General features: G+C 33.1%; 1 protein-coding gene and 1 non-coding gene across 2 annotated transcripts in view; one reads left to right on the top strand and one right to left on the bottom strand.

The window, feature by feature from the left end:
* Window positions 1-16,096, top strand: part of LOC147808622 (uncharacterized) — a 187,540-nt gene that overhangs the window by 106,024 nt on the left and 65,420 nt on the right. The window lies entirely within an intron of this gene.
* On the bottom strand, window positions 12,386-12,458 carry TRNAR-UCG (transfer RNA arginine (anticodon UCG)). Its single transcript has one exon. It is a non-coding gene; the product is annotated as a tRNA-Arg (tRNA).

Here is a 16,096-nt window from a genome sequence, read left to right as displayed (position 1 = left end):
TACCCTTCTCTCGGATTTTCCACACCACTATCATCGAGAGGACTTTCAGCCACTACAGATTCAGCGTGCAACTTCCTGCATATACATGATAGTTATTTCATTAGCTTCCAGGATCAAGTCATACCGACTTAAGCAACCAAGATCAAACTACTCCTGGCTCACCAATCAGCGGTGTGACTGACGCCTTTATCCGCTGCGTCATAAAAACGTTTAGAATATGTTTGTCATGCCACTACGTCATGATGACGTAATGTTCAAGTATGGATGTAGTTTTTTGGGGAGTTCGCGCGAAGTATCTGAGAAGACGCACTTTTATAGAAGTGTGGGACTCCGGGTAATTATTGGTATTTGGACAGTGCGATATTACAGATAGTGTGCTGTAATATTGCACTGTCCAAATATCACTCTAAATAATTTACAGACCATAGATACCCTGCCCATCTTGTTTAACAACTAAATACTAATAATAGAACACTTTTGTTACAACTATTTAGATTATTGAAAAAAAGGTAGTCACTGTCCTTTCATCCATTTAATGCGATGCAACAAAAGGCGATCCGACAAATTTTATTTTTGTTGTGCCGAAAAAACAACAATCATAATTAGGTTTATCTATTGTCCACTATTTAAACCTAGTATCATATCGTAATCCACAAGGAAAAAAAACATAATTTTTTTATGTTGAAAAAAAGAACTTATTTTTTAAGACTACTGTTTAATTATGTCCAGTAGTTGAGCCTTGTATCGTATTGTAATCCACGAGATAGAAAACCCTGTAATAAAAAATAATCTTAAGCCTACTTTTGAAATAAAATTCGTTTTTTATTTCTGATGACGTTATTTATAACATTACTCAAGGACTATCCACATGAAAGATCAAGGTTTTCCGCCATCGTATGTTTGTTTATGGAAACCGTGAATCCATGAAATTAAACACATTATTATGCACCATTAAAAATGAAATTAAAATTTTGAAATAAAATTAGATTCATAAAAAAGATCATTTTATAAACTAAATATTTAAAAAATATTTTAGTTTCTTCGTTCGTTATTGTAATTCACAAAATAGGGAACACTGTTAAAAATAACCTAACTTTTGAAATAAAATTCGTTTGTTTGATCCCGAAATTTATAACATTACCCAATGTTTATTTTTATGGAAGATCAAAGTTTTCGCCGTTGTCCATTTGTTTGTAGAAGCTGTGAATTCATGAAAGTAAACACATTATTATACCCGAATAAAAATAAAAATCAGATTTACAGTAAGCGGTCATTTTTCTAATTAAACATTTAAAAATATCTTTAGTTTCATCGTAATTCTCAAGATAAGAAACACAATTATAAAGAGCAATATTAAGCCTACTTTGGAATTTAAAATCGTTTGTTTGATGACGTAATTTATTATATTACCCAATGACTATCCAAATGGGAGATCAAAGTTTCGGCTATCGTATGTTTGTTTGTAGAAACCGTGAATTCATGAAAGTAAACACATTATTATAGACCAATTAAAAGGAAAATAAAATTAGATTTACAGTAAGCGGTCATTTTTTTAATTAAACATTTAAAAATATCTTTAGTTTCATCGTAATCGTAATTCTGAAGATGGGAAACGCTATTATAAAGAACAATATTAAGCCTACTTTTGAATTTAAAATCGTTTGTTTGATGACGTAATTTATTATATTACCCAATGACTATCCACATGGGAGATCAAGGTTTCCGCCATCGTATGTTTGTTTGTAGAAACCGTGAATCCATGAAAGTGAACATAAAATATTTCCCTGAAAAAGTGTTTTGAGTTATTTTATTTTCCGTGTAACTCCTTTAATAAACGAGGCGTGCTTGGAATAATAATAGAAGGGCAATCAGTTCCACTACACGATGCAGCCATTTCTTCCGCCAACGCATACAACTCTTTTAGTATACAATATTCACCAAATATCGGGAATTTGGCTTCATTTGAGTTCAATGGACAACAAATATGCCCAGAATTTCGGAATAATAATATAGTTTTGTTTTTTTGAATCGGATAAAGAGTTTATGTACAGGATGTGATGAATTGCTGGAAGACATTTTTTTTTAGTTGAAAAAGGGAAAATATTAATAGAATTTTTAAAATCTACGTTTTTTTTCTAAAATGCAAGATGATTTTATTACTTTCTGACCTAAAACAGAAAACTGGTTACACTTGCATTGTATGACTTTTCATTACTTTAACTTACATTGAAAATATTTTATACATTTTGCATAATTTGTAAACTGGTAATTATTTCTAAAAGATTATGTCAGCTTCGCAATTGCTTGCTGATAAAACATTTGCATGCATGTCAACTTTCCCCGTTTTAATAATATATAACATGAGTGAATATTTGAAATTATTGAAACTTTTATGCTATATCAATTTATTTTTGATTTAATTAACTCTACTTACAATGATTGAAAGTGCCATTATAAATGAAATTTTAGACAAATGCTTTACTCAATGATAAGTCGAGAAGCTGGTATAGCAGACAGAACTTGTCACAGTGTCTGCAAAAATGCATTAACCAATTTAGAGATTAATTGGGGAGAAAAAGAGACAAATGCTTCATCCTTAAAATACTGTAAATGATAGTACAGAAAATGAACTAATTTTCTTTTATAGATATTTTAAAAAAAACTTGCTTTTCCGATTACTCTCGTATAAGTTTAATGTTATTCTATCAATTAACTGAGTGATTGGTATTCTGCAGCTTGTAAACCACTTGTAAACATTTGTGCTTGTATACATTTTTGTGATTTGAGAGCGGCTAGTAATCATGTTTAGTTCGGACAAATGAGGTGTCAAAGATTTCTGATCCCTGAATTAACCCACTTACGGCATGATTGCCAATTTAAATTCAGGTTACAGATACCTAGGGAGCTATCAGCCTTTTTATCAAAACGGAATAAGAATAAGGGAGGAAGGGGGGTGAAGATCACGTAAGTGATTAAATAATATGATAAAATAATAACGTAACATGATAAAATAATAAAAATCTAAGAGTATAAATACAAAAAATTATCTGGGATAGGGAAATGACTATATACAATATATACAAAAGAACGAAGAGTGATTAAAAGCAATAAGCATGGTGATTACCAGTATCACTCCCTCCTCTCTGGAAGAGCTTCTGCAGTGCATAGAGGTACAGTTCATCTCATTATGATGAGAAATTAATTTGATAAGGGGTTGAAGTGTTTTGATAAAACACCCTCGCTGAGGAAAAAGGCAGTCGCTGGACTAAATTTTATATTGGGGCATATTAATTCAAAATCGAACATTTGATTAAAGTCCCACTCACCCTGCGCATTCCGTGGCTTCATTAAGAAATGGACGCGTTCAAGGTACTTGTCTAATTTCTCAATTTTCAGATCATTATAAATCGTATTATACCTCACGATCCACGGTGTTACTGTGATTCTACGTAAGAATTTGTGCTCAAAGGATGAGTAATCTTCTTATTTGTGTTTTAGTTAGCGGTCCCCAAACGGGGGAAGCCAAACTTAGAATAGAGCTTACACACGTGATATAAATGCGTCTCTTGGTGTTTTAGACCAACTTTAAATTAGTCAAAAGTCGAGCCTGATAAGTAGTTATAACTTTTTTGACATCATTAACACATTGTTGCCCTCTGAGAAGAGTTTTCACACAGATTCAACGAATCAGTTAGTGGAGCTTCGTGCCAGACACTGAGCTATCCAAAATATCCAGCTATATTTTTGCGATCATCACCTCCTACATCAGCTAGCCTCCACAGGGTTTTTTATAAGTAGTCTGAGTAGACTTTTAAAAAAATGAACCAGTGGTGCGCATGAAATCAAATTCTATTCTAAAAGTAATTGAGAGATAGTTATCATATTCATTTGAGAATTGAATCTTTGGTGGTTGATATCTAAATAAGCAAAACCAATTACAGTCATAAATTTTTAGAAAAAGTTAGAAGCACATTTGCTATCACTTTCTTACTTTTACTAGATAATCTATAAAATAGCTCTTTCATTAACTAGTTTCCTTTCATAGTGGTCTAATCGGACTACATATACGAAACCGTGTGGAGGCTCTGGTTAAGCATAACCTAGAATAAATCGTACACACGTGATGTGTATGTGCCTTCTAACTGTTCGATAGTATCAGTCTGAGTGCCTGAAAAGCAACTTTAACTTTTTTGATGGTATTGGAGACTGGATGCTGAATATTGGGGTTATCTCGGCGTATGGCGCGAAGAGACACTAACCGATTCATCGAATCTGTTTTGTCGTATTCTAGGAGGTCCTAAATATCAATGCAGTTGCAACATCAAATCAAGTCCTTAAAGAAGTAAATCTTGAGTTTAGAAGTGAAAATCATCATTGGATGGGGAGATCCCCTTGAGTAGAGTTTGTAAGAGGCAAAGCACTTCTTGATCTTTCATGAGTTCTTGCAATTCTTTCATAAGTAACACTAGGCTGTGAGCTGAAGTTGCAGGAGTAGAGGCTTTATTTATTCTGGAGTCTTTTTCTGCTGGGGAGGGTCTCGCACCCAGAGAAGTTGGAGGTCTGGTCTTTTCTGCAGTTGCAACAAGTTGCTGGAGTATCTTTGCTTTTCCTACACTGGTAGGAGAATTGCCATGAGAATGACCATATGATTGGCAACGATAACATTGTTGCGGCTGCCACGGAATGGCTCGATGCTAACAGGGAACTGCTTGATAACTAGAGAAGTGGGAGGGGTCTATAGGCTCCGCCCACCATCTTCTGAAATTGTACTAGCTCTTGAGTGATATTGGATGCAAGATACAAGATTGAAGACTTCTTATTATATTTTTGTCAAATATGAAGAAAAAGCGGTAGTAAAAGCTTTTTCAGTATTGTGATTTATATAGTATAAAAGAGATTGTTTTCTAAGTTTTAAAGAGCCACTAAGAATTTTCGATTTAAAATTATAGTATTCGTTGATATATATTTGATTTCAAGTAAACAGCTTGAAGTAAGGAATAATATACAAAAACACAAATATTGATAGTTACATAAATGGGAGCACTGGCTTTGACTAGAATCTTGCTTATAACTAGTTTTAAGTTTCATGCACGACTCCAGATTTTAATTTGTTTGCTGACTTCTAACTCTACTTTTTGTAATATTCATGCAAGAGAACTCACACGAATATGTCGACCAGAAGATCGTCAGCTCTCCATATGCCAACTTCTTCACCTCGCTGTAGAATTCTGGACGACTATTCCATGAACCGAATATGAGGGCCTCAACTCGCGGAATTTCATTTAGAGTTGTCCAGTTGTTCTGCGCGATGTGCATGCATTTCTAGAAATCCAACTCTTCCAACTTGCTCTTGAGTTCTGCGAACTTGCCACTCCACAAGTCTTTGGCTTACAAATCCAGCAGTCATTTGAAGCCATCCAGCATCAATTCCAAATGGCTCATCTCATCTGTATTTATATTGAAAGGATTTACTATGAAAGCGAAAGTACTTGTGTTTAGAATTGTTCAGCGAATCCATCCTTCATTTTTTTAAAGCTATGCTGAAGAAATTCGTGTCAATAGTTGCATTGGTCTCATTGCGATACTGCCTCAGATTTTTTTAATGAAGCAATTTACCGCTCTACATGTCTTCAACAACAATCTACTTCAAGCAAGGCGTAGGCTGGGTTGCCCATTCCTTGCAGTTTCAGATTTAGCTCATTTAGTTTCATTGCATGTATCTACCATGAAGTTGAATTTTTGCTGCCATTTGTCTTCTCCCAATTCAGGATGTTCAATGCTCTTTTTTTTCATTGAGAAGTGCTTTTATTTCCCTCAAGCACAAATCAAAACGTTGCAATACGTTACCTCTGGAAAGCCATCGCAATTTATTGTGCAGAAGTAGGTCGGAAAACTGGCTATTTATTTCTTTAAGGAAATCTTTAAACTGGCGAAGTGGAAATGGAATGCAATTGGCTGAAAGATAAGCATGGTCACGGAGGCTCATCTCTAGGAACAAAACAATACTTCAAATTTATCTCATTACGGTCACGTTAAGCGTAACTGTTTGTAATTAACGATTATGCAAATAGAAGTTAATGAGAAATTAGGTACTTAAAAATATTTTTTCTTATTTTTTTTTGGATTTTGACAATAAATCATTAATTTTTTCGTATGAAACTGGGAGGCCACAACTTTACGTTAACCCCTTCCTTCTCGCTCCCGTGAAAATGACGGGGTGAGGTTTTACTCTATTTCTCTCTCCCGTGAAATTTCCAGACTGGAGTGTTCAGAAGTAACGCACCAATAAGAATAAAACTAATTCATTTCTTTTGGCCGGAAAACATTTTATTTCTCAATTTACACACCAGATGGCAGTACTAGGATATTTTTTAGGTAATTGTAGATAGTTAGTTTATTCTAAACTAGATGTCAGCACTAATCAAATACGTGTATTATGCAAAATAGGCACTTTTATGACCGTTTAATTGAAAATTAACCGATCATTAAGGGGTTAAAAGAGCCGCAGTTCTGCCAATCCCTTATCTAGAGTTATTAAATTGTTCTATTAGTCTCAAACGCAAACAAATACGATTTTCCGGGTAAATGTTACCGTTAATGACCGGAATCAATAAAATGTCGACTTTCATCGGTGAATGTCAACAACCACATAGTCGTTTTGGTGAATGTCCGAAATATTTGTTATATCCGATTTGATATTGATTCATTCGTTGATATTATTCAGTATTTTAATAACTGCTAATTATATATTAGAAGAAACATCAGTGTTCGGTTAAATGCATATTGAAAAGTGGCATTTAACCATAAAAAAACTATTGGTGTAGGCCCTACACCAATAGTTTTTATACCGGGCAAATGCTTCTCTTCTCTTTATTTAACTAAAACTGGGTGCCTGGGCCGCGCAGCGGCCCCTAACCCATTCATCATGAAGTATTTACAAGTTGAATTAAAAAACATTTTGAATTATGCAGCATTTAGGTAGCATTACAGAAGATCAAGCATATTTGCTTGATAAATTAAACATGATTTGATATTTAATATAAGTCATGATTTATGCAATAATCAGAAATTTTCGTGAATATAAAAAGCACAATTGATATTTAAGCATTGATTGGTACCGGGCAAATGCAGAGATGCCAACTTGTTCTGGACAGCAAATATATATTTTAAAGTGGTAGTTTATCAATTGTGATTCTTGGTTTAATAAATTCAATTCAGTAGATTTTTATCCACCACTATTCCTAAATAATTCGTAAGCTTATATAATTCACCACTTTATAGTACTTATGCATACCCTACAACTGCTACGGAATTTCCATAGTTTCAGAAATCTTCTTTTCAGGCGGTAAAAAAATTAATGTCTTAATATTTAAAAAAAAATTAATTTTAGCGTAACTTGTCCACTATTACTTATAAAAGTGCAGGCCATATGGCTAGATTCTTAAGTTCTGATAAAAGTTTTATGAGAGATCCATTTGCTTTAAAAATTTCTACTTTGGTTCGCTACCACTAGAAAGAATTATTTTCAAAATTCTCATAAGTTGGAGGGTATGGGTATGTGATTCCTTTCACTCGCCCCCCTTTTATATGTATTTCCAAACTGTAAATATTCATTAGTGTTTATTTTCCCATTGAACTTTAATTTTACCTTTTTCATGTACATTTTTATTACTTGTAATTTTGTCATTGCCTAATAATGGCAAAGTGCCATTTTTCTTTTCTCAAGAACCCCAAACTTTAATTTTGTCATGTATATTTCTAAGTTTAACTTCAAGATGAATGGGAAAAGGGCAGTAAGGCCTCAGGCGCCCAGTTCCACTACAACGAACGAACGAGTACTTATGTGATGCTAAACTTTTTAACACTTTAATGGGCCCTTTATTTCTAGTAAAGGTAATTTAAAGTATTTTTGGAATTGAAAATGTTTTAAGAACAGTAACTGATATAAAAAAAAACTCATTTAGTTTATAAAAATGCCATTTTTTTTGGTGGTAAACATATTTAACATGACCTGTTAGGAACTTACTGACTTTTATTTTTCTTTATTTATAAAATAAATTCCTTAAATGGTACAAATTTCGAAAGGAATTATGTATTTTATAACTTTTATACGTTTTTTAAAAGTGACAAATGGTTACCAATTTTATTCAAACTCACTTCAAGAAAGCTGAAGTTATTGAAAAATGGAAACCTAAATTAAAAGTGGTAAAACGTGGTTGTAAGTATACTTACCACGGCCTTCAAAAGGGTCAAAAAGCAAGCAAAAGCAGTCAAATACTTGCAAAATTTACTTTGTAGTTATTTACTGTTTTTTAGTTATTTTGGCGTGTCCGGAGCAGTTGGCATCTCTGCAAATGTATACCGAGCAGTGGCACTGAACATTAAAAAATCATTGATGTAGGGTATACTGGGCAAATGTATATCGGGCAGTGGCACTTAACTAGATATACGAGAGTATATATATTTCGGATATTTACCAAAGCGGCTATGTGAGTGTCAACAACCCCAATTTCAGTCATTCACACTAACATAAATATAACAAACACTTTTTCAAATTTTTCAACTGTGAACCATGGTTAAACAGATAAAACCTGTAATTTTTTATTCTTTCCTTATTTAACAAAAACTGGGTGCCTGGGCCACGCAGCGGCCCCTAACCCATCCATTTTAAAAATATTATACTTACAGTGAATATAACATTTTGATTTAACAGTAACAGTGTGGTAACATAAAAATAACCATGATTAGAAATTTGTACAACTTGATCGATGATTTACATAAATTGCCTTTAAAAAAGAAGTGAATACAGCCATGATTAGGTAGGTAATTTTTTATTCAGGGCTGAAAGTTCATATATATCAAGACGGAAAGGAGTAAAAACTGGTAAAAATTCCGTTTTTGATCTTTTTTTCGGAAATAATAAAATATCCTTAACTATAAATTTTTTTGAATGGATGCTATTTATATAGTGAATTGCTAATTCCCCGAGAAAAAATTGTTCTTGCCCAGTTTTTCTAAATGAAGCAAAGCAAGTCGAGAAAAAATAAATAGCAATGAAATGTTTATTATTTGTAATAGATTTTATCCTCCCGAAAATTATCTATTGCTATAAAAGTACTACTACCAGTTTTTTCTCTATTCTGTCTGGCTTTCAGGCCTGCTTTTACTGATTTCAAATATCATTCCTTAAAAACTGAACACTTTTATTTATTTAATTTTGTGATGGAGCAAATCCTTATCGAACAAAATAACTTCTCAGCCATTAAACTCCATTACAATTATACATTCGAACTCGTTTGTAAGGAACCCTGATTTTACGAGAACCCTGTTTTAACAAAGAAATCGGAAATACACAGTTTGTACTATGTTAAATCTATTGAAGCAAAGCTCTGTTTTAATATGCATACTTCGCCTGTAGAGAGCAAAATATTTTTGCGATTCATGAAATTTCTACTTTCTTCCACCTCTCCAGCTCAACTAAGTCTTTTTTTTTTGAAAGAATTTCTTAAACATTCCTAAGACAACTGAAAATTAGTAATGAGTCAAAAATCCAGAGGACGCGTGAAGGCGGTTCTTTTCATTTCGTGCATTTGCAACAAGAAGACAACTTTGAAAATCAGAAACAAGCAGAGAAGAATTTGAAGGCTTCATGACGTCACTGTTGACGCCAAAGTTGTTACTTCTCACAATAGTGTAACTGAAATCTAAGCAGACGAAGCTAACAAAATAATAATAATAATGAAAGCGATGACGATAGCAAAAGTAATGTGAAAAATTTCAAGCTGAACCACCCAAAACGTACAATGAACTTGGTGGCTTTTTAATGCACTGAAAAATTTCAAGCTTTTTTTATTGAGTCGGCTGTTCAACGTCGGTTAAAAAATAGAATAAAATAGAATAGAATAAAAATAAAATAGAATAGAATGGAAATAAAATACAATAAAATAAAATAGAATAGGATAAAATAAAGTAGAATAGAATAGAATAAAATAAAATAGAGTAGAATAGAATAAAATCGAATAGAATAAAATAGAATAGAATAAAAATAAAATAGAGAAAAATAGAATAGAATAAAAATAAAATAAGGAAAAATAGAATAGAATAGAATAACTTTTTTTCCAGAGCGGCGGTTCAAACGAAGATGTTTTTCGGGTGATTAGTGAAAGAGACAACATGATAGTTCAAAGCAAATTAAAACTTCTTTTATAATATCCAGAAATAAACAAAACTAATAAAATGAGTACATATATTTTAATATTTATGAACTTTCAAGATTTTTTTCCTGAACCTACTATTTGCGAGCACTCGGTTACAAAGAGGAAGCGTTGAGGTCCCTTCGCGTTCGTTATCAGCGAGTTCAACTGTAATAACATTCTGGAGGGATATTGCAAACAAAGCAAGTCATTCTATCATAGAGGCCATAGAAATGATAAAATAAGTATGATTCTAATATTCCGTCATTGTCGCCAATTTAAAGTCATTTACAGCTCCTTAAAAAAAAATACTTCCAAAATAGAACACAAAACTCGGCTAATATTCCTCTTGAACTCATTCAGAAAAAACGAAAATAACCCGAAGGGCAGTTTCTTTTCATTTTAAATTATAACGAACGCTCGTTAAAATAATGTAATGTCCTTTATATTGGAATTCGCTTTCTCGGGGTCTAGCTACCAGACATATTCTAAAGAACAATGCTTTTGGAACAGAATAGTTTTCATGCGAGAATAAAAAAATAGGATAAAAAAAACGAAACAAAAAAGGCAGTTTTGCACTCCTTCTTTCTCCGAGTTAACTCTTCATTGTTGAGTTGAGTTGCGTGGATGCTGATTTCTGCATCAGAGCAAACGCCGACCTTGTCGTTCTGAAGGTTGGAGCCCTCAAGGACTCCATAAGCTGCCCACTATCATCAGACGATCTCTTCGAATAAGACATTTTTTTTTTCCTGTTCTGTTCTTTTGGGTAGCCGACGTGGTGGAATTCTAAGTTATGGTGGAACATCATTTGAATGTTTGGTGGATTGAAATTGGGAATGGTTTTTTTTATGTCTTTCCCTTAATGATTTGCCGCCCTTTTTTTGATAACAAGGTGCGGTACATCGGGATGATGGTGGGCAGGAAGTGGTTGAAGTAGACAACAATTTAATTTTGTTTCCAAACTGCAACTGCCAGTATAATAAACTTAACAATTATCAATATATATATTAATAATTCGAAATGTACCGGATACCCGGTTATTACCCTGAGTCGGGTAACGGATAACAATTCCGGATAACACTCATTTATGCTCAATTAAGATTGAAAGCAAACTTCATTAGCTAAGCGTGGAATTGAATTTTAGAAATTCTCTATTGGCAGCTGTATTGAAATAAAGTAATGCCGTACATACATATCAAACGCAATGCAAAAATGGTCCTATAATTAATTTCACAGAAAACTTTTTTTCCAAGATTTTTTAAAAGTTATTATGTACAGGGTGACAATTATTGAACTGTATGAAATAAAACGTAAATTATTTTTTTTAAAAAAAACTACTGTAAGTACAAGTTTTATTCAACATGTAAACGTCACTACAGATATTCGGATTTATGTTATGACATGTTCGATGTGCCTGCCATCACTGGCTATGATGTGGAGCAGACGAATAGAAAAATTCTGCATGACCCGATAAAATATTGGAACCGGAACTTCCTGAATGAAAGTTTACAGCTCAGCAATAGTTTTGGGGTTATTTCTGTACACATTCTCTTTAATATAGTCCCGCAAAAATGAGTCACGTGCGTTCAGATCTGGAAAATATGGCGGCCAGGCGAGTCTCATTCCTCTGGATTCCCCAGAGCCAGAATGCAACCCCCAAAGTGCTCCTATAGGACATCAAACACTCTCTTGGTCCGATGGGGTCAAGTTCCGTCTTGCATTAACCATATTTTGTCGAAATCTTTGGATACTGTAGACAGTTTGATAGAGTTCAATAACTGTCACCCTGTATCTACAGAATTGTTTTTTCCTTTACCCAAAGTTATTAAAGGGTAAGATTTTCGCTTCTCGTTGTCTATTTTCCCCTGAAGGAATCAAAAGAATGAAAATTGAGGAATTTATGAAGATTGATAACTGAGAAGATTGATGACTTTATGACCTCACATGCTCACTTGACTCTCAAGCTATCATATTTTTTTTTGCTATTCGTATTATTAGCAACTGTTTTGAAGTCTCAGATTTATATGTTCGCTATTTGAATGTATTTTATTTAAAAGTTTTATTGAAATTTTAAAAAAGCGTTTATTAAACTTTTATATTAAAGTACTAAAAGTATAAGCTCTAATATTTAAAAAAAAAATTTTTACCTTCTTATTTTCTATCTAAAGATCGAAACTATTCTTTTTTACATTCGTCCGTGACAGGATTCGAACCTGCAATCTTCTGATTCGAAGTCAGACGCCTTATCCGTTAGGCCACACGGACACAATTTGTTATGGCACTGTAATCGATTTTTTTTTTTTAGCATAAAGAGAAAATTGGAAAGTTCCGTTAAACTTATGATCAAAATAATAAATTGTTTAAAAAAAATAAACTTAAAAGATTCCAAAATGTAGTTTTATCAAAAACTAAAATAACATTTAAAAAAATTATATTATAAAATAATAAAAATCCTTAAAATTTTATTAGCAAATTCATAAATTATGTTGAAGATTAAAGGCTTAAAACGCATCCTTTCATAAAAAATCTCCTAATTTTAAAATCGTTGCATAAATTCTAATGTTTAGCCTTGTTATATGTTTGAAAAAGATAACGTCAGCGGATGCTTCAAGTATAAAAATAAAAAACAAGAATAGAAGGAATAATAAGGAGAAACCATAAAAGATAAAAAATGAAAATAAAAATGATGAACATAAAAACTCTTAAAGGTGTGATCAAATTGTGACATAAAAGAATTATTGTTGTTTCAAAGCACGTTTCTCTTTAATCCTAGTGACTTCTTAAGAAACTACACATACTTATAAAAGTGTGTTGTAACGACATCAAAAGAAAGCTTTGAAATTATGAAAGTTTTCTTTTCGTGGGTAAAAAAAGAAGACAATAAGTACCCATCTTAGGAAGATGTATGACTTTTAACAAGGAATCACTTGAAATACTTTCTTAAAGTAGACTTCAAGTGTTTACAATCAGTTTTCTGTGGAATTTTTCATTATTATTTTTATCTCTACCATTTCTGATTTTTGATAAATATTAGAGAACAAAAAATGATGCTTAATATTTAGAGTTTGTTTCGAAGATTGTCGGTCATCATATTATTTCAAGGATATAAGAAATTGTACAGTGCCCAAAATAAATAACGGACTACCCTGAATAACTTGTAATCTTAGCCTTTTATTTATTTTTTTATAACCGTCGTTGAACAGCCGACTCAATTTTTATGAGTTTACGACTACTAATGGTAAACTCTGTAGCTTTTTAATTTTGAACCCAATCCAGAAGACAAGGGAACTCCTGGACAGAGTATTGGGAGAAATTTGCCTTGATGGAAGACTTTTTGATGGAGCTAACCCGTATTTGCGTTACATGGAGAGGAAGACCACGAGAACCTCCCAGGGTTATCGTGATGGCAAGGGGATTTTAACCCATGATCCGTCTACCACTGAGGATATTTCACGTCAGCACTGTGGTCGGTGCAAGCCGGATGCGGAATTCGTATCGACTGGGATTCGAACCCCCTTCACCTCATTGGACGGCGCGAACGCTCTAACCCCTAATCCATCGCGGCTCTGATCTTAGCCTTGTAATTTTGAACCTGATTTAGAAGACATGGGAACTCCTGGATCAAGTATTGAGAGAAATTTGCCTTCCTGGATGATTTTTCCATGGCTCTAACCCGCAATCGTGTTACATGAAGAGGAAAGCTGCGAAGACCACTCACGGTTATCCTGACTGCAACAGAACTCTAACTCATGATCCGCCTACCTCTAAGGATAATTTATGTCCGGACTGCGGTCGGTACGGATAGGGTGCGAATTCGTATCGACCGGACGCTCGATTCTCAGCGATTCGTATCGCTGAGATTCGAGCCCAGTTACCTCATTGCGAGACTGAGCTTTATTCCCTGAGCCATCGCGGCTCAATCACTTAAAATTGCGATGACTTTTGAATAAATTTAAATTAATTACAGGAAAAAGGACAAAAAAACACGTCCTTAAATAAAAATGGTCCTTTCAACACGTCAAATTTGGGGTCATAAGCAAAATATTCCGTAAGACTTCGTAGTTTGATGCGCTATTCATATCATTTCAAGAACACTAAAGATAGGGGGGGGGGAATACACTGTCTCCTAGAGACTATGATACAGTGAGAGAATCATTAAAGCATTAAATTTCAAGCATCCTTTTTCTTTCTGGAAGAAGTGATGGAGGTTAGATGGACAGGGAGGGGATGCTCCCCAAACCATGAAGGTGATATACAAGGCGAGGTGAGTGAGCCGTTTTTCAACCAGAAAGATCGTCACACCCATCTTCACACACAATAGCTCCTCTTTTAGTAGAAATAGAACGTTTTTGGACATCACTTACTTTAAACGAAGCTCTTTTCAGCCAAGGAAAATAAATTGCGACGATTTACTAAATCAATCAATAATACTCTATTTTTGCAAATTTTTATGAGTTCAGATAATGCAGTGTGGGATTAATTTTTTAATTTAAATAAAAAAAACTATATAGTGATTGCTTTTCATTTTCATTTCCTTCTATGGTCATTTGGCGCCTTTTTTTCAGCGTTGACGGCGCTGACTAAAGATAGGCTAAATTTGACCTTGACACTCTAGAAACACTACTATTGAGATTCATAACAGTTATGAAAATACCATATTATTCACAAAAAAAGTTATTGAATGGTACGACAGAGTCTTCGGGCAAAAAATCGGCAAAAATGATCGGGCAAAAATGATGTAAAATATCCTCAGTGGCAGAGTTGGCCGTTGATTACAGTAATCGATTACAACTGTAATTGATTGCAGATAATTACAGCTATGTAATCAATTACTTGTAATCACGATTACAAGTAATCAATTACTTGTAATCGTGATTATAACTTTCAAAAAAATTTGATTACAGCTGTAATCATGATTACAATTTTGATTACAGTAATCAATTACTTGTAATCATCATTCCAAGTAATTGCGATTACAAGTAATCACAACAAAAACGATTACGAGTAATTATGATTACAAGTAATCACAACAAAAACGATTACGAGTAATTATGATTACAAGTAATCAAAATATATGATTACATGTAATCATGATTACATGTAATCATGATTACATGTAATTTGATTACATGTAATTGTGATTACTTGTAATCAAACTATACGATTACAAGTTATTACGATTGTATGTATACTATAGTCAAATTTTTTATGTAAGTATTCATGTGTTTACATATTTTTATGTACATAGAATGTACGCACGCATGAACGCACAATTTGCGATTCCTATACTTACAATGTATCCACAAACGTTGCTTGTACGAACAATTTTCATAATTATATTGTAATATACTTAATGCAATACGCATATGCTTAGTACATATAATTATGCATTTATGATACATGTACGCATGTATGTTAGTTTGTACAAAAAGGCAATGTTTTGTATCTTTGTATACATAGACAATGTATGTATGAACGTATATGAAAATAATGTTTATGCGTTTGCATGCTTTTATGTACTTAATTACATATATTGTATAAATTTACGATAATAGCACGCATATACAATGTACGTATGTATATAAAATTGTACGTATTTACGTACAATATGTAAGAATGTTATTTAAAGGTGCAATATATGCACATAGTTGCGTAGATAAAATGCCTACTTGTATACATGCATATTTATGTGTACATCGATATATGTGCACGCAAAGTATGTACTTATGTACAACTTTCGTATGTACTTGTGTAACTACATACTTTGTTAATACTTATGCGCATGTAATGCATGGATGTACAAAAAAATAGTTATATGCACAATGTACGCATGTACATACAACGTATACATGTACATAATTACAAGTAATGTACAAATGCATGCGTACATTTAAATATATGTA

This window comes from Parasteatoda tepidariorum, chromosome 5 (assembly GCF_982258835.1).
Source record: "Parasteatoda tepidariorum strain Cologne lab strain chromosome 5, Ptep-v5.0, whole genome shotgun sequence".
NCBI lineage: Eukaryota > Metazoa > Arthropoda > Arachnida > Araneae > Theridiidae > Parasteatoda > Parasteatoda tepidariorum.
Note: the sequence above shows the minus strand (reverse complement) of the source record. Positions and strands in the feature narration are given on the sequence as shown.